This window comes from Myodes glareolus, chromosome 14 (genome assembly GCF_982192425.1).
Source record: "Myodes glareolus chromosome 14, mMyoGla1.1, whole genome shotgun sequence".
NCBI classification, from domain to species: Eukaryota; Metazoa; Chordata; class Mammalia; order Rodentia; family Cricetidae; genus Myodes; species Myodes glareolus.
In genome coordinates, this window is record NC_142039.1 from 7,431,764 (window position 1) to 7,450,443 (window position 18,680).

Sequence of the window (18,680 nt, forward strand, 5' to 3'; positions counted from 1 at the left end):
CGCTTACCTCAGGGTAGAAACCTTGATGATTCCTAAGGCAGCTATGGCTTCCAGTTACTCACTAGAAAGCAATAATACTGTGTTTATTTCTTCTTCTTTGATGAACTGGCCAATCTTACAAGTCAGGCATCTGTACTAAATTGGGGCTCATCAAGACATTCTTGTCCCCTGAATGGAATTTTCATTTTTAAAATAGGATATACATCTTTCTTTTTTGTTTTCAGTAAGAGTCATAAAATAATTTTGATAGATTATTTCTTATTGAACAATTATGTATTTTAAATTCTAAGATTACAGTAAGATAAAAAAAAACCAGTATTCTACTTTTCTTGTTATTTTCCAAATACATTTTAAAAGTGTTCCCTCTCTTTCCCTCAGTGCTATACTTCCTCAGTCCACCTGCAACACTGCCTTTCTTCTTGTAGCTGACAATGTAGGCAATGGTGTTCTTTAGGGTCACTGCTGAGTCACAGCTTGGGTTACTGTCATCTGGTCAGCCTGGTGTGTAGAACTCTCTTTGTACCATGTAAGTCCACGTTAGCTTAGGTTTCCTCTTTGACTTGCCAACTCATTGTCTGACTTACGAGACTGCAGGAGAAAGGATGAGGCTTTCCCACAATGTGTTTCAGAACCAGCACGGTGATGATTAACAAATATTCAGTTGAAAAGAACGAGCTAAATACCTTTCTTTCCTGATTGGAGGTAGAACAGCTGAGAACCAAGGTCAAGAAAAAGCCAGTGTCACATGCATTGACTGCACAGAGTCTTCCTAGTGAACGGCAAAAGAAAACAGAACCAACCGTCCAAAGAAGGCTGGCTGGTGCCGTGCTTTCTCCGTTTCTGGCCGTGCTCACAGAGGAGGGGCTCACCTAAACATCTGTACAGTTTTAGGGTTTTAGCTACTTAAGTGGACAGGTAAAAATAAGCAGGCTTTACTTTCTTCCAGTAGTTGGGAATTATCTATATGGGAGGATTTAATTCCCTTTAATTATTTAATAATGAATAATGAAACTGAAGTGTTTCCTTTAATTGGTATCATTAAGAATGCTAACAGATATGGTGATATATTCAGTATATATGCTTTCATGAATATTAAAAAATAATGAATATATAAACACCCTTAAACACAACTATGTTATAATCTAAGAAACCTGAACACTCAGAATCCCAGTCAAACACTCTCAGCGATACACTCTAAATATGATACAATGGGTGTCCAGAACTCATTTTTCTTTTTTTTTTTTTTATTTTTCTTATATATAAATTATAGCTCCAGCTCCCTCCCCCTCCCTCCAGGTCCAGGAAGGCGAGCGTCCAAACAGACTGGATCCCCAAAATCCAGCATATGCAGAGGAAACAGGTCCCAGTGTCATAGCCAATGGCTTTTCAGAAAGACCCCGGGCCAGCCACAGTCAGAGAATCCGGCCAAATTCCGAGAATCTGGCTAGATCACGTCCTCATTCAGTCCCAGTCCGACTGGCCCTGGTAAATTCTCATCAGATCCGTTCCCTTGTATCAGTGGGTGATAGCATCCCTCGCAGTACTGATTTCGTCTTTCATCAGAACTCATTTTTCTTTCGTCCATTTACATATTGTTCTGAGTGGTTTTACCTCTTTTCGACATTTCTTTGAACTGACAATAGGCAAATGAAGTGATTTAAAGACACTTTTGCACAACTGATTAAATTAGCAAAAATATTCCTTCCCTGGACCCACAATATAAAATCAATTATAGCTATTTAACCTGGCTTTGAGCATTTTTTTCTTTCTCTCTTTGAGAAAGTGTAACATACTGTAGTTCATGCTACACACACAGCTCTTCTGTCTTATCCTTCTGAGAGCTGGGATTACAGACTGAATCACTATGTCTGGCTGTGAGCTTTGATTTCATGTTAGAAAGCAAAGCAAGAAAACTAAACTCTTCTCAGATATATTTGGTTCAATTATCACAGAATCAATAACTAACTTAAATATTAATGGATTATACATAGGAATGTCCAAAGGCAAAACAATTTATTAGAAATAACTAATAGTTAAAAAGCTATTAACTATTGTTTGATAACTCTCCAAATTGACATAAAAATTAATCATATATATTATCATTATATATTGAAATATGGATTTTTTGTTTTATTCATGGTTTTTTAGTGTATCTTTCTTAGAAACTGTTGAGTTTTCTGCTACCTATAGGATTTTAATACCTTTTAAAATCAATTCTGTAATCACATTTTTATCTTTCAAATTATCTTTCATAGTTTCTGCATTGTCTCCTTCCTGACATCCAATTAGACATGTATTGGGCCTTCCCCCTGTACTCTGTGTGTCTCCAAATGCCTTCCTATTTCCTAACACTTTTCTTTTAGTTTTATATTCCCAGGCATTTTAAAAGCCTGTCCTGGATTGACTTCAGCAACGTGGTAGAGTAAGAATCTCTGAACAACTCTCATAGACACAATGAGTCAATAACAATAAGCAGATGAATTCTGCTTGCCACGTGTGTAGAAAGTAACTTAAAGGCCTCTTTACACTGAATAAACATAAAGGCAACCAAACTGAAGTTGGTAGTGAAATTAGGAATGCTGTGTCTAGACCTTTATCTCCAGGACAATGCCAGACAACTGAGAGAAGGTTCCAGTTCATGCTGTTCTCTAAGGAGATATTGCTTTCCACACTCAGGATCCAACTATTCCATTTGCTATGAAGCTGTTCTCTGTCTCACCTGCCTCTGAGTACTGATGAGAATCATAATGTGTTAGCCCTCCATGGGCTCCAGGAGAGAAATGTGGCAATTGAGCTATTGCATAGGTACCATCACAATTCTTCTCCATGGATGAAACATAGACATTCAAAGTAAAAATCAGTTCTTAGCTTCTTCTTGTGGAGAAAAGAATTGGACAGAGAAAGGCTATGGTGCTACTTAAGATTGTGGTTTTTTACCCCACCCCCTGTAGTGCTGATGACTTGTGAGAACAAAGACAGTTGTCTGAAGTAACTTAACTGCCACAGCTTTTTCCCTTGGTCTTCTACTATGTAGAATACCTTATTTATGAAGACTCAGAGAAGTGGTAGATTTTATGAACATGCATACACTCTGGAGTCAAGAAAAAAGGAGTCATGATCCAAACAAATGAGCAATATAAAACTCCAATATCAATCCCAATAAAATGGGGCTGTATATATTGTCTGATATAGAATTCAAAGTAGTCATCAAATGGTCAATGACTAAATGTGATAGTTTGAATGAGAATGGCCTTTATAGACTAAAATATTTGATGTTTGATTTCAGGTTGGTGAAGTTGTTTGGGAAGGATTATGAGGTATGGCTTTGCTGGAAGAGGTGTGCCACTGAGTGTAGGTTTTGGGGTTTTAAAAGCCTATGATACCTATTGTCAATTAGCGCTCTCTCTTTTTCTCTCTCTGCCTCATGGCTGTTTTCTCAACATGTAGCTCTCAGCTGCGACTCCAGCACCATGCTTGCTTATTTGCTTATTTGCATGTTCCCTGTCATGAGGTCTTGGACTCACCACCTGAAAATGTACATAAGCCCCAATCAAATGCTTTTTTCTATAAATTGCCATGGTCGTGGTATCTCTTCAAAGCAATAGAAAAGTAACTAAACAGACCTCAAGAGAACAGTCCACATAGTGAGAATTTCAACAAAGACGTTGGACATTTAAGACAGAATCAAAAACAAATTTTAGAACTAAGTGACGTAATGATGGAGCTGAAATATTTAAAAGAGCTGCCAACAGCAGATGAGAGCAAGCAAAAGAGAGCCAGGGGCTCTAGTGAAAAATTTGAAATATTCTAGTCAAGACAGTCATAACAGACGTTATGGGAATGTTGCCATACAGAGAAGAAAACGTATAAGAAAGCTGATTCAAAGAACCAATGTCAAGATGCTTAAATCTGGGAAAGTAAATCATATCTGGATCCAGAAAATTCAAAGACTTAAAGTAATATGAGCCTAAACTAGTAGATACAGGACACAGTATAGTCAAATGACCCAAAGTCAAAGGAAAAAGAATTTTGAAACCAAGATAGGAAAATAGCTTTTCATATACATAACAACTTTCATAAGATTATCAGTGGAGTTTTAATAGAAAAATCACAAGCTTGTTAGAGGATTGGCATTATATATTGAAAGAATTACAGAGAAAAATGACTAATCAAAGTTATTGTTCCTAATTAAAAAAATGTTCCTCAAAAACCTGGGAGAGGAGAAGACTTTGCAGGACACTCAAGAGCCCAGAGAATTCAGTTCTAGATTTGTATGAAGAGAAATACCAAAGGGAGGTCTTCAACTTGCAATGAAAGGACACTAAACAGCAACATTGCTACAAGAAAGGGGACTCATTTGTAGGCACAGCACATTACAACTGTCCGCCATATCATGTGCCGTTCATATCATGGGTTCTCAATGACCCACGGATTTAAAACAAAACAAAACAAAACAGAAACCTGCTGATTTAATATTTAAGATACTGATCATACATACATTTTCATAATTCCCTAATATACACATTAAATTCATAGATATCTGCCTGCCTCTGCTTCCCAAGTGCTGGGATTAAAGGTATGAGCCACCATGCCTGGCTTCAAAATATTTTTAATATACCTGCTTTGATCATGCATAAGTTTTTTATTATTCCCTAAACAATGCAGTATAACTACTGTTTAAACAGCATTCACATTGCATTAGGCCTTATAGGTAAACTGTAGAAAGTTTAGCTTTTACCTATAGAGGCTATGCTATTTTACATAAAAGAAGAGAATATAGATTTTGGTGTCCTCAAGGAAACATTGGAACTGATATTTTATACATACAGAGGAATAGCTATATTGCTGTAACCTTAGTGGCTAAATCACTTGTATGCTGACTAGTTTTATGCCAGCTTGTAACAGGCTGGAGCTATCTGAAAGGAGGAAGCCACACTGGAGAAAATGCCTCTATGAGACCCAGGTATAAGGCATTTTTTTAGTGATTGAGTAGAGGGCCCAGGCTATGGTGGCTGGTTCTATCCTTGGGCTGGTGGTTCAAGGTTCTATAAGGAAGTTGTCTTAGAAAGTCACGGGAAGCAAGCCAGTAAGCAGCATTCCTCTATGAACTCTGAATCAACTCCTGCCTCCAGGTTTTGCCCTGTTTGAGTTCCTGTCCTCACTGCTTTTGATAATAAACTGTTACATACTGTGAGTGTAATAAATACCTTTCTTCTCAAGTTGTTTCTGGCCATGTTCTTTTTATCACAGCAATAGTAACCTTAATTAAGACAACTTGGTACCAGAAGTGGGATTTGTTGTGATATACCTAACCATGTTATTTTGGGGAGGATTGTGGAAAAACTTTGGAATTTGGGACTGGAAAAGCCATCAAGTGTTGAGAATTCATTGATTTGTTGTGTGGGAGCTTGGAAAATAAGAATTTTGAGAGCACTGCAGACGATGGAGGCCTGGATTGTGACGTTCCTGAGGGAAGTTTAAAGATTCTACTAGGTCTTTGAATCTGCAGGGTGTGTTCAGTTAGAACGAAAGAATCGGCTGTGATTAACAAGATTCTAGAACTCCGAAAGCAAAAGTACAAAGAGGGTTCATGCAGACAGCAGTAGCCAAAGATGATGAAAATGCTCAGAGAGACAAATGCTCAATAAAAGAACATCATTTGAGGGTCCAGGAAATGACTCAGCAGGAAATAGAGCTTGCTGGCCAGCTTGATTGAGTTTGATTCCCAGAACCCACTGAGTGCAAAGAGAAAAGTGACTCCCACGTTCTGTCCTCTGATCTCCACACGTACATCATGGCATACGTGCCCCTAGTAAATAAAATATAAAAACATCAAACAAACACACCTCACTCAAGACAAAGGGAAACATTATATAATCATGAAAGAGGTAATTCCCCAAGACAATGTGGCAATTTTAAGATTGTTATCTCGATTTTTGAGAGCAGTGACAAACCTGAAGGAAGGGACCACTCATGTTCAATAATGGGTGGAACAGAACATCCGAAAATCAACAGGTAGAGTGCATTGAACGGCATTACAGGTCTCGAATGGCTCTACCACATACAGAGAACAAAGCCGAAAGACACAGATCCTTCTCCATAAATTCAAAATGACCGAATCACATCAAATATCAAACACAATGAAATAAAAATAGATGTTAATAGCATAGGAAAAGCAACAAAAGTCACAAACACATGGAAACTAAACTATACATGTTTGAACAACCAGGGACAAAGGAAGAAGTCAGAGGGGCATTAGAACATATATTGCCAGGAGCACCACTTCCCCAACCCCTGCGAGAGACCACTGTAACACTATAGAGCACTATAACACTATAGACCACTATAACACTATAGAGCACTATAACACTATAGACCACTATAACACTATAGAGCACTATAACACTATAGACCACTATAACACTATAGAGCACTATAACACTATAGACCACTATAACACTATAGACCACTATAACACTATAGACCACTATAACACTATAGGACCACTATAACACTATCAATCACTATAATACTATAGGACCACTATAACACTATAGATCACTATAACACTATAGACCACTATAACACTATCGATCACTATAACGCTATAGACCACTATAACACTATAGAGCACTATAACACTATAGACCACTATAACACTATAGACCACTATAACACTATAGACCACTATAACACTATAGAGCACTATAACAAAACTGGGAATACAGGACAGGCAGAAAACACTAAGAGTGCCGTTTATGGCATTAAGTTTCTAAACGAAAAAACGTGATCTCAAATATATTCTAATTTTGTATTTCAAGGAACATAGAAATAATTAGAAACTGAGGCCAAAAATAGCAGCATAAAAGAAATAATAAAGATCAAAGCAGAGATAAATGAAAGAGAGAATAACAAATTGCTTGAAAAAGTCAGTGAAAGAGTTGATTTTTAAATAACTTTTACTGAATTTGTCCTTTGGCAATGTCATACGTGTATGAAACCCTTATCCTCTGTAATCTTCCTTCCCCCTCCGCACTCCCATCCCACCGACAAATCCTTTCTCATCTTCATAAACACTTTGTTTTGGTTTTAAAAAATGAAGCTGACAAACCGTTAGTTAGACTAAGAAGAAGTCAGAAAATGAGGGGAACATGAAAGGAATTGGAGGGATGAAAGGGAAGGGGAGATATGATATAATTATACTTTAATTTTAAAATAAACAAAATAAAGGAGGAGAAATAAGTGATGTCACGGGAGAAACAGAAGGATAAAGACTACTATAAATAATTATAGACCTGCCGGGAAGCCTGGTAGGCTGCCCAAAGACGTCCTGTCTCTGTTTCCCAGACCCAAACCCTCATGCTTGTCCTAAAGCTCTAACAGAACAACAGACACAGCCTTCTTTCCCCTTTGCCTATTCACTTGTGAATTCCACAAACCAGTGGTTCTCAACCTTCTCGATGCTGTAACCCTCAACATTTATTTCCTCATGTTGTGATAACTCTCAGCCAGAAAATTACTTTGCTGCTACTACATAATACTTTTGCAACTGCTATGAATCATAATGTAAACATCTGATATGGGACCCCCAAAGGCGTCGTGACCCACATGCTGGGAACCACCACCACAGACCACCCTCTCCTAACCTCCCTCCTGCCTCTTGTTGCTTTGTCCCACACCCCAACTCCAGCTGGCATACCCTGTTAAGCCCCAGTCCAGGCCTGCTTGAAAACCAGGTAGGTTGCCCACAGACCTTCTTTCTCTCTGTCCCCCCAGACCCACTCCTCCAGTCTCACCCCCAAATCTGCAGCACGGCACCTGGGGCAGCCGTTCCTGCCCCCTGCTCCTAGCTCCTGTGGATCTCACAGATCCTCCCATTCTAACCTTCCTTTATCTAGAACCCAACTCCAACAGTCACCCTTGCTGACCCAAGGGCTGTTCCTCTCAGGTGAACAAACAGGCTGAAGGCAGTCCCATACCTCTCCTTCTGCCTAAGACCCAATCCCCTCCCACTAACTGTGCTCTTACTTCCTGCTCTGTAGCAGGAAACCTGGGGTGATCTCTCCTTCCCTGATCCCATGTATGGGTCACAAAGATCTCCACCAGTTCATCCTGTGTCCCGGCTTCCAGCACCGGCAGGCATTCCCGTGACCAGACCAGCTGAGCAGGCCAGGGAAACAGGTAACACACAACCATTCCACTCTCCAAAAATCCAGAGAGAAAATAGAAACCAAGGAACAAAACACCCATCCAGCAAGGACAAATCTAGAAATCAGCACCTATATAATCATACCAAGTCCTGATGCTTAGATGTTAGTGGAAAAACACTATCAATAACAGTCAGGGCGGCTGGGCGGTGGTAACTCATGCCTTTAATCCCAGCACTTGCGAAGCAGAAGTAAATAGATCTCTTTGAGTTCGAGGTCAGCCTGGTCTACAGAGTGAGTTCCAGCACAGCCAGGGCTGTTACACAGAGAAACCCTATCTTGAAAAAAAAACAAAAACTCAAACCAAACAAACAAAGAAAAAAAAAACCCAAACAGTCAGGGCCATATGTTTTCTTTAGAGCCTAACTATCCTATACCATGGCAGGCCCTGAATATAACAAAATAGCTGAAACACAAGAAAAACACCTTAAACCTAACTGAATAAATATGGTAGAAGTTCTTAAAAAGGAAATGAAAAAGTTCTTTAAAGAAATCTAGGGAAAAAACATGCAAAATACTGGAGGAAATGAATAAATCTCTTAAAGAAATGCAAAAAATCACAAAGAAACAATGGAAGGAAACAATACTGTTCAAGACCTGATAATGGAACTAGAATCAATAAAGAAAATACAAACTGAGGGATTTTTGGAAGTAAAAAAATTAGGAATGTGAATAGGGAGGGGCTACAGAGGAAAGCTTCACCAATAGAATATAAGAGATCTGAGGCATTGAAGATATGATAGAAGAAATGGATACATTAGTAAAAGAAAAGTTTAAATCCAAAAAACTTCTGACACAAATTACCCAGGAAACTTGGGACATTATAAAAAGACCAAACCTAAGAATAATAGGTTTACAAGAAGGAGAAAAAAAAACCAGAAAAAGTCTTCAACAAAATCACAGAAGAAAATTTTTCTAACCTAAAGAAAGAAATGCCTAAAACAGTACAAGAAGCATGCAGAATATCAAATACATTATGCCAGAGAAGAAAGACTCCTTACCACTTAATAACCAAAACACTAAATATACAGAACAAAGAAAGAGCAAAGTGATAGTAGCACAAGTCTTTAACCCCAGCACTCTGGAGGCAGAGGCAGCTGGGTCTCTATAAGTTCGAGGCCTGTCTGGTCTACAGAAAAAGTTCCAGAACAGCCAAGGCTGCACAGAGAGACCCTGTCAAAAATAAATAAATAAATAAACCACTCCAAACTAAAACAAACAAACAAAAGGACTGAAGAAAGAATATTAAAAACTTTAAAAGAAAAAGACCAAGTAACATATAAAGGCAGACCTATTAGAGCTACACTTGACTTCTCAATGGAGATTCTAAAAGCCAGAAGGGTATGGGCAGATTTGCTGTAGACTCTATGAGACTACAGATGCCAGCCTAGACTACTATATCCAGCAAAACTTTCAGTCACAATAGACTGAGAAAATAAGATATTCTATGATAAATCAAATTAAAACAACATCTAGCTACAAATCCAGTCCTATGGAAGATGCTAGAAGAAAAATGCCAACCTAAAGAGATTACAGTCATGAAAACACAGTTATTAGATAATCTCATACCAGCAAAACCAAAAGAAGGGAAAAATACAGCACACACACACATACACAAACATATACAGTCACTCCCATGCACCACCACCACCATCAACCATAACAACAACAAAATAACAGGAATCAGCAATCATTGGTCATTGATATCTCTCAATATCAATGGTCTCAATTCCCCAATACAAATAGACAAACTAACAGAATGGATGTGAAAGTAGGATCCATTCTCCTGCTGCATATAAGAAACACACCTCAACATCAAAAGTAGACATTACCTTAGGGTAAAGGGCTGAGAAGCATATTCCAAGTAAACGGACTTAAGAAGAAACTGGGTGTAGCCATTTTAACAGCTAAAAAAGTAAACTTCAAACCAAAGCTAAACAAAAGAGATGGGGAAGGATATGATACATGCATAAAAGGAAAAATCCACCAAAATAAAACTTCAATTCTTAACATATATGCCCCAAATACAAGAATACCCAAGTTTGTAAGAAAAAAAACCAGCGCTACAGCTTAAACCACATATTGACCCTTACACATGATATTGGGAGACTTCAAATATCCTCTCACCAACAGACAGGATATCTAGATAAAATCTAAATAGAGAATTATTGGAGCTAATTGAAATTATAAACTAAATGGACCTAACAGATATTTTCAGAACATTTCACCCAAACACAAAAGAATATACCTTCCTCTCAGCACCTCATGGAACTTTGCCCAAAACTGACCACATACTTGGATGCAAAGCAAATCTCAACAGATACAGGCAAAGTGAAATGACTCCCTGTATCCTGTCAGATTAAACCACAGACTAAAGCTGGCTATCAGTAATACTAGAAACAAAAGAAAGTTGTTAAACTCATGGAAACTGAACAACTCTACCGAATGAAAAATTGGTCAAGACAGAAATAAAAAAAGAAAAGTGGACTCCAACTCTGCCACAAAACCTTTGACCTATAATCTGTGCTGCCTGCAAAGTATGCTAGGGCAATGGTGATACAGAACTTGTGGGAATGGCCAATCAATGTCTGATTTGATTTAAGGCTCACTCCACAAAAAAGGGATCCATATTCAACACTGCTTAGGTAACCAAGAACCAAAGACTAGATAGCCCAGGACCTAGGTTAAAACCAAACACTACAGACCTTTAAAAATGAATAAAATGATTCCTAATGATATTATTCTATACTTATAGATCAGTGCCTTATGCAGAGAGGTTTTTGAGCTCTGAGGGAAGGAATTTTGTGGAATAGATACAGAAGCACATAACCAGACAGCATGCACACACACACACACACACACACACACACACACACACACACACACACACAATCTAAGTTGGAATTCTCCATCAAATCCCTCAGAGTTCAGAGAATCCCTTGGAAAAGGAGGTGGATAGATTTTTAAGAGTCAGAGGCGATGTAGGACACCAGGAGAACAAGGCCGTCTGAATCAACTAGCCAAGGCACAAATGACCTCACGGAGGATGAAGCAGCAAGCACAGGGCCTTGATTCATGTATTAAAGTTTTAAGCTTCATATTTTTATGAGACCCTTACTGTGAGAACAAGTGGAACGTGGGAGTCCTTTTCCTCCTTTTGGTTTGCCATGTCCAACTTCAATATGACAATTTTTGCTTCTTCATATTATATTTCATTTTGTCATGTTTGGTTGTAATCTTTTAAAAGCCTGTTCTTTTCTAAAAAAAAAAAAAGACAGAAAGGTAGTGAACCCAGAAAGGAAAAGAGGTAGGGATGTATTGTATGAGAAAAGCATATATTTTCAATAAAAAAGAAAATAAAATTATTATCTATAGAAATAAAAATAAATAATTATATGTCAACAAATCTAGATAATATAGAAGAAATGGATAAACTCCCAGAAGTACACAACCTACTAGGACTAGTGATACAGAGATGAAAGTATACTTAAACATATTAAGGGTGTTAAATTGGTAATCAAAACATTCCTGATAAGTCATCATCACAAAGTGGCTTCATGGTAAATTAGATTGAATATTTAAAGAATTATCATTAATCACATAAACTCTTCTGGATAACGGGATGCTGGGGAAACTCCTTCAGTCAATGGCCTTTGAGATGCTGAACCAGGTTGGACATGGGTACCCAAAGTGTGCTCTCTCTCTCTCTCTCTCTCTCTCTCTCTCTCTCTCTCTCAGCTCGTTCACTTGGGGCACAAGTCTGCACCTACTGGGACAAGCTAAAAAGGTCCACACATGCTTCCTCCCCCACCCCATACTTCCACCAGCTCAGGAATGCTTTTTGCCCATGGCTGCAGCCTCTCGAGTCCACACCCTGACCATGTGGCCCACCCTGCACACAGCATGCTGCTGCAACCTCTCCAGCCAGCACCCAAGCCATGCTTTTCCCCCACCATGATCCCTACCATCTCATCTACTATCTGTGCCCAGGATCCATGCCACCTCATTTACAGGCCATACTCAGGCTCCATTCACATTTTACAACTGCTGGTAAGTTTTGGGTTCCTTGATATTCTGGCCAACTCAGTCCTACATATACAATTGCACTGCTCTTAATTAATTAATTAAGTCCCGAGTAATTCAGGTACTGTAACTTGTCTTGCCACTGTGGGTTGCATGTACCCGCAACTGTGGTACGTGCTGGCCAATAAAGATCATTACACCTGCAACAATTTACCAATGACCTATAACAAGGTACATTCATTCACATAAATAAATCAGTAAATTTGAAAGTTATATAATGACAGACAATATCACCACCCGGGAATTTCATAACCTTTTTGCTTATACTATGGATGGGATCCTAGAAGGCTTGTGTGATTTTTCTGATACATCAATTTATTTGATCTTGTGACTTAGCTTTGTATTTTAGGTTATATCCTTTAAGAAAGTGGTTTGATAACAGAGCCAAGAATGAGGAACTTTTAGAAATAATACAGTCTTTACAGACCAATAATGAACAGCTAGCTGACAGGATTAAGAGCACTGAAAATCAAAATTTAGCTGAAAAAGTAATACAATTGAAAAGAATAACATTAATTTGACAGACAAAATTCAATCCATGTCAAAGGGTGCTGAGAAATTATCTGAAAGAATTCATACTGTTGAATTTAACAATCAAAATCTGTTAAAAAGTTATGATAAAATAGCAGATAGTGTATCTCTCCATGAAGGCAATCTGCACACCACCCAAATAATATCCAAGGATGATAAATTTTCATTAATGGAAAAACTTCATACCTTGGAATCATATCTGCAGAATAAGGACCAGAGGTTGTGTGAGTGGTGTAGGAGTTTCTTTTGTTTGTGTGTTGCTTGCTTTCATTGGTTAATGAATAAAGAAACTGCCTTGGCTGAGTTGATAGGGAAGAACTTAGGTAGGTGGGGAAGACAGAACTGAATGTTGGGAGGAAGAAAGGCAGAGAAGGAGAGAGACGCCATGGAGCCATCAGAGACAGACATGCTGAATCTTTCCTGGTAAGCCACTGCCATGTGGCGATACACAGATTAATAGAAATAGGTTAAATTAATATGTAAGAATTATCCAACAAGAAACTAGAGCAAATGGGCCAAGCAGTGTTTTAATTAATATAGTTTCTGTGTGACTATTTTGGGGCAAACCTAGTCGAGCAGCCAGGATGAACAAGTGGCTCCCTCCTCCAATAATTGGCACCAATGTTATGGACTAAATCCACTTAAAAACCCGAGAGAGGTTAATTTAAACAAAAAAAAAATACAGAGTTTAACACAGCACTTTGCTGTTTTCTGGTGGCATGCCACAGCTCCTTTAAGAGAAGTTTTCCTGACTCAGCCATAGCAAAAGAAAAAAAGCTGCAATTTTAAAATGCTGACTCTCTGGGCTATGCTGATAGTGTGACCTCTGGCTCTTGCGGGAGACAGAGCATTTGGATGGGGTTTGTGAGTAAAGTGTGATGGCTTGCTTGATGGCAATGTGGACACACTGTGTGCCTGGAAGTGGGGCAGTATGCATGACTTGGAGGCACAAGCAGCTCTGCCTTGCTGAACTGTGCAGAGCACCAAACTACTGCATTTATCATAGTAACAGTGCAGCTTAAGTTTTAGACTGGGCAGGCAAACAGATGGTATCATGTTACCCCTACTAATGGCACAGTTTAAGTTTTTAAGAAGTGCTTAGCATTTTAAGAAGTGCTCCTGGACAGTAAACAATTACAGATTCACAATAGGACAGACTCAGACATAAAAGACCTCTAAATGGGTCACAGTGCTGGATAAATGTAAGTAAGCTTGGAGGAGAGAAGAAAAAGACTATAGAATGTTATTCTTTTGTCCCTTTAAGGGGCAAGCCATGCCCACTCCCGGCGACCCCTGACCTCTCCCCGCCATCTTGGATCATACACTCTTTCTGCTCTCCTCTTGGGGTTGCGCACATCTCCCCGTTCCCCCCCTTCCCCTTCATAACCTCCTGAATAAATATTTCAATCTCACTCTACATGTCCATATCTCTGTCTCCTGCCCGCCTGCCATGGGTCTGCCTGCTGCCGCACAGGCTTCTCCCAGAGCCTGCTGCCTGCCGTCTCTCCTGGGATGTGGGAACCACCCGGGATCTTGGGCTGGCCACTCAAAAACTGCCAGATTAATAGAAATAGGTTAAATTAAGATGTAAGAATTATCCAGTCCCTTCACGTTACAGAATGGCGCTGTGTTCCCGGCGCCCAGCCACTCTCCTTACTACAAAGCAGTGTTTTAATTAATACAGTCTCTGTGTGGTTATTTCAGGGCTAAGCTACCCAGGTGGCCAGGACAAACAAGCAGCTCCCTCCTCCGATATGTGAGTCAATTCTTAGAATTACTACAGGTCAAGAGATTCAGGCTTTACAAAAGGCAGTGGTAAAAATATTTGAAAGGATCAAGAAAATTATCTGAACTGATGAGCAGGGAAAAATGGTACAAGAACAAGATTTAGCCTCACCAGTATGTGTCAGAGTCAGAGATGACTTACCAGGGGTTTTAGGTTCTTATCCTGTAATCTCCTCTGACAAACCATCCAGAACTAAATACTCAAAAGAATTCAAGGAATGTTTAAGTGGAAATCTATAGATATGAATGATCTAAAGGAAATTAATCATGCAGTAGGATCCTATGGCTTGCATTCACCATTTGTTAGGGAAATGGTGAAAACATGGGTTTTAAGCAATAAGGCTACCCCATACAACTGGCAATCAGAGTCCCCATGATTCCATTATGAGCCTTAGATGCTGGACACAGAGCCATAGAAGGTCATCTTTGCTCTACTAGGTTTAGGTCTTGTTTTGGTGCAGTTTTTTTCTTTTCATGCCCCCTACTTCCCTACTGAAGCAGAATGTTTAGTCTGTGTAATATTGGAAGTGTTAGATTACAGACCCTCTAGCTGCCTGTTTCTCTCTCCCACAAATCAGGTCACACTCCCCTATAGTCTATCTCTTAGGACAAACAACTGATAGACACATGTTATGTCTGCTAGGACACTGAGGATGAGCCAGAAAAACAAACTCGGCCTCTTCCACATGTTGCCTTGGCTCAAGGCACCTTTGACCTATGCCCCTAGTGCCTTCTTCATGACTTTGTAGGTTAGAACAGACTAGGTTACGTGATGTTGAGTACCCTCCCTGCCCTACCAGCAACTTAGAAGAGTCAGAAACCCCTTCTATGGAGTTTGAAAGTAATGTACTTGTTCCCTTCAAGGCCCCATGATGACTGCTCATGACCATGAAGCTATATCTCTTCTGCTATTCAGGGAATTCAAGGGTCTGTCTCTCTCTCCAGCAACCTGGTTACATGATTGTTATCTCCTTTAACATCAGTCTCCACTTCAAGGCCCAGTCACAAAGAATCATGATGGTGAGCTCTCTCTCTTAATAAAGCTCATTATGAAGGGAAATTTGGTGTCTTTTCTGGGAACCTGACCTGAGATTTTATTTTCTAAGTTCTGATACAAAATATGTAATAGGTTTCTTGATTTCACTAGGACACTTTTTTAAGAGATTGTCTTGAGTCTCAGAAGAGATTTTAGACTTTTGAACACTCTTAGCGCTCTTCTATGGAGGAATTTTGAAGTTGGAATGAATTCATTTTGTATTTTTAGATTGCTTCTAAGGAACAGGGGTAGGTTATGATTCAACAGTGATGTATTAGGACTTCCTAATGCTGAGACCCTTTAATACAGTTCCTCGTGTTGTGGTGACTCCCCCAACCAAAAAAATTATTTCACTGCTCCTTCATAATGTAACTTTACTTCTGTTATGAATTATAATGTAAATATCTGATATGCAAGACATCTGATATGTAACTCCTGTGAAAAAGTTGTTTGACTCCGAAAGTGACTGAGACCTACAGATTCAGAACTGTGGTGGACTTCTGGTGGTTAATATCATGACAGGATTTATAACTACCAGAGAAAAAACTCTAGACATGTCTATGAGAGCATTTCTTCTGGGCTAAAGAGGTTCAGAGACCCATTGTGAATGTGAACATCATAATTCTATAGGTTGGACCAAGACTGAATAAAAAGTAAACAGTTGGAAGAGCACCCATCTTCCCAGCCCATCTCTCCTGAGTGTGGAGCTGGCAGCCTTAAGCTGCAGCTACCTTTCCCTGCCTATCTGCTGTATTTCCCCACCTATCCCTATGACAGACTATACCATCAAGCTGTGAGCCAAAATAACGTTTAGGTTTTGGATTAGAAATTAGGATTTAGGGTTAGATGTTACAGTCAGGGTTAGAGTTTAGGGTTAGAATTAGAGGTTAAGGGTTAGGGTTAGGATTAGAGGTTAGGGTTGGGATTAGGGTTAGGGCTAGAGGTTACGGTTAGGATTCGAGGTTATGGGTTAGGGCTAAGGGTTATGGTTAGTTTTAGAAGTTAGGGTTGGGGTTAGGTTTAGGGCTAGAGGTTATGGTTGGTTTATGTTTAGGATTAGGGGTTACAGTTAGAGGTTATGGTTGGGGTTAGGTTTAGGATTAGAGATTTGGTTTGGGGTTAAGGTTAGGGCTAGATTTAGGGTTATGGTAGAAGCTAGGGGTTTGGGTTAGAACAAATACTGAAGGTTGTAGTGTCAGGCATTTTGTCACAGTCATGAGAAGTAACCAAAAAACTATGTATCTGATAGAGTTAATTTAAAATATATAGAGAACTCCTACTATTACCCTAGTAACTTAAACTAAAATAAATAGTAATCCATACCAAAAACCTTTTGATATGACTAAAAAGTCATCAATAACTTTAGTAAACATAACTCTAACAAAAATATACAAATGGCCAATAGATATGTGAAATCATGCCTATTGTCACTAATTATCAAAAACATGCAAATCAAAGTCCTATGGAATATGACCTGTAATATGTAATAACATAAGTAAACTTGAAAGACCCTGGGCTCAATGAAGTAAGCCAGTTATGAAAGACAAAAATTAAATCATTAAACTTCTGTGAGTTGTCTAAAATGGTTAAACTTGGGGCTGAAGATATGTGTTAGTAGTTAAGAGCACTTGCTGCTCTTACTGAGATCCTGGGTTCAGCTGGTATCAACCATAATGTGGCTCACAACTGTCCGTGATTACAGTTCCAGGATCTGGCCTCTGTGCACACTGTGTGAGCACAAGGTGTACATACACACATTCAGGCAAACAAATGTACACATGAAATAAAATAAAGAAACCTTTTAAATTATTCTATTCATAGGAGCACAGAGTGGGATAATAACTGTCTTGGGTTGAATGGAGGGAGAAATGACAAATAGCTAAATAATGACTAAAACATTTCAGATACACAAGCTTAAGAGATCTGAGAGCTGTGTGGTATAGCATTTCATGGTCAACAATCTGCAGCACACACAGATGTGGTCAGGCTAAGTCTCATGTTATATACACAGGTAGGCTTCGTGTTATATCACAATAGCTATAACAATTTTTAAAACAATAATTCATCAGATTTTATTTAATTATATTTATTATGGCACTTAACAAATCTATTGAGTTTCTACTTTAAATTATTAATTACAGTCTTTTCATTATTATAAAATACATATTAAAAACACAACAGGTCAGTATTGCTAGAATATGTTAATTGAAGGCATACCTCTTATGTTCTAACATCACTAATGTATCCAGATCTGATGAAGGAGTGTTTCTCCCTTTCTAGGCCCTGCACATAGTCACTGATGTCCTTCTGTGCTTACCAAATGTTTCCTGTGTGTGCATGTCTATGGACTTCCATCTGTTGGAATTCTCAGATGCCACCTAAAGTAAATTCTCTCAGAGATGATTTATATTTCTGCTTCTAAGTTGTTTTGGGCAGTGCCAACTGGGAGTGATTAGGCAGCATTTTTGGCACTTGACTTTTGGTTTTTATCCATCCACCTTTTAATAATACAGTTTTAATCCCTGTGGCTGCACACATGGCCTACTGTTTCATTATTGTGACAAAATACTTGATAAGGTGCAACTTAACAGGGGAAGCATTTCTTTTGTCCTGTAGTGTATTCAGCCCATCATGACGGGGGTCAGAGCAGCAGGCCTCACACTGCAGTTGGAGAGCGGAAAGAGGTGATGCTGGAGCTCAGTTTGCCTTCTTTTCTGTTTTTATTTACTTGTGTGCACCTTCACAGGTGAGTTCTGGTGGACACATGCATGCCCTCCTGAAGGCCAGAGTGAAACTCAGATGTCACTTTTTGGGAGCCTTAGTTTGCGAGTTAGGACTCTCATTAGGACATGGGGCTTGTGAATTAGGCTAGGCTGGTTGACCAGTGAGTCCTGGGAATCTGTCTATCTCTGCCACCTAGATCTAGGATTACAAGCATGTACCACCATGCCCAGTTTCTTATGAAATTCTGGTACCACTAAGATCCTTAGTCTTGAACAGCAGCTACTTTGCCCACCGAGCCATCTCTTTAGCCTCTC

General features: G+C 39.1%; 1 protein-coding gene across 3 annotated transcripts in view; it reads right to left on the reverse strand.

The window, feature by feature from the left end:
- Positions 1–18,680, reverse strand: part of Kiaa1217 (KIAA1217 ortholog) — a 789,856-nt gene that overhangs the window by 427,875 nt on the left and 343,301 nt on the right. Inside the window, exon 4 of one of the 3 annotated variants that reach the window (XM_087896327.1) lies at positions 11,326–11,465. The exons of the other annotated variants lie outside the window; for them this stretch is intronic. The gene's annotated coding sequence lies outside the window, so the exon portion shown is untranslated. The remainder of the gene's footprint in view (positions 1–11,325; positions 11,466–18,680) is intronic. 3 annotated transcript variants of the gene reach the window in all.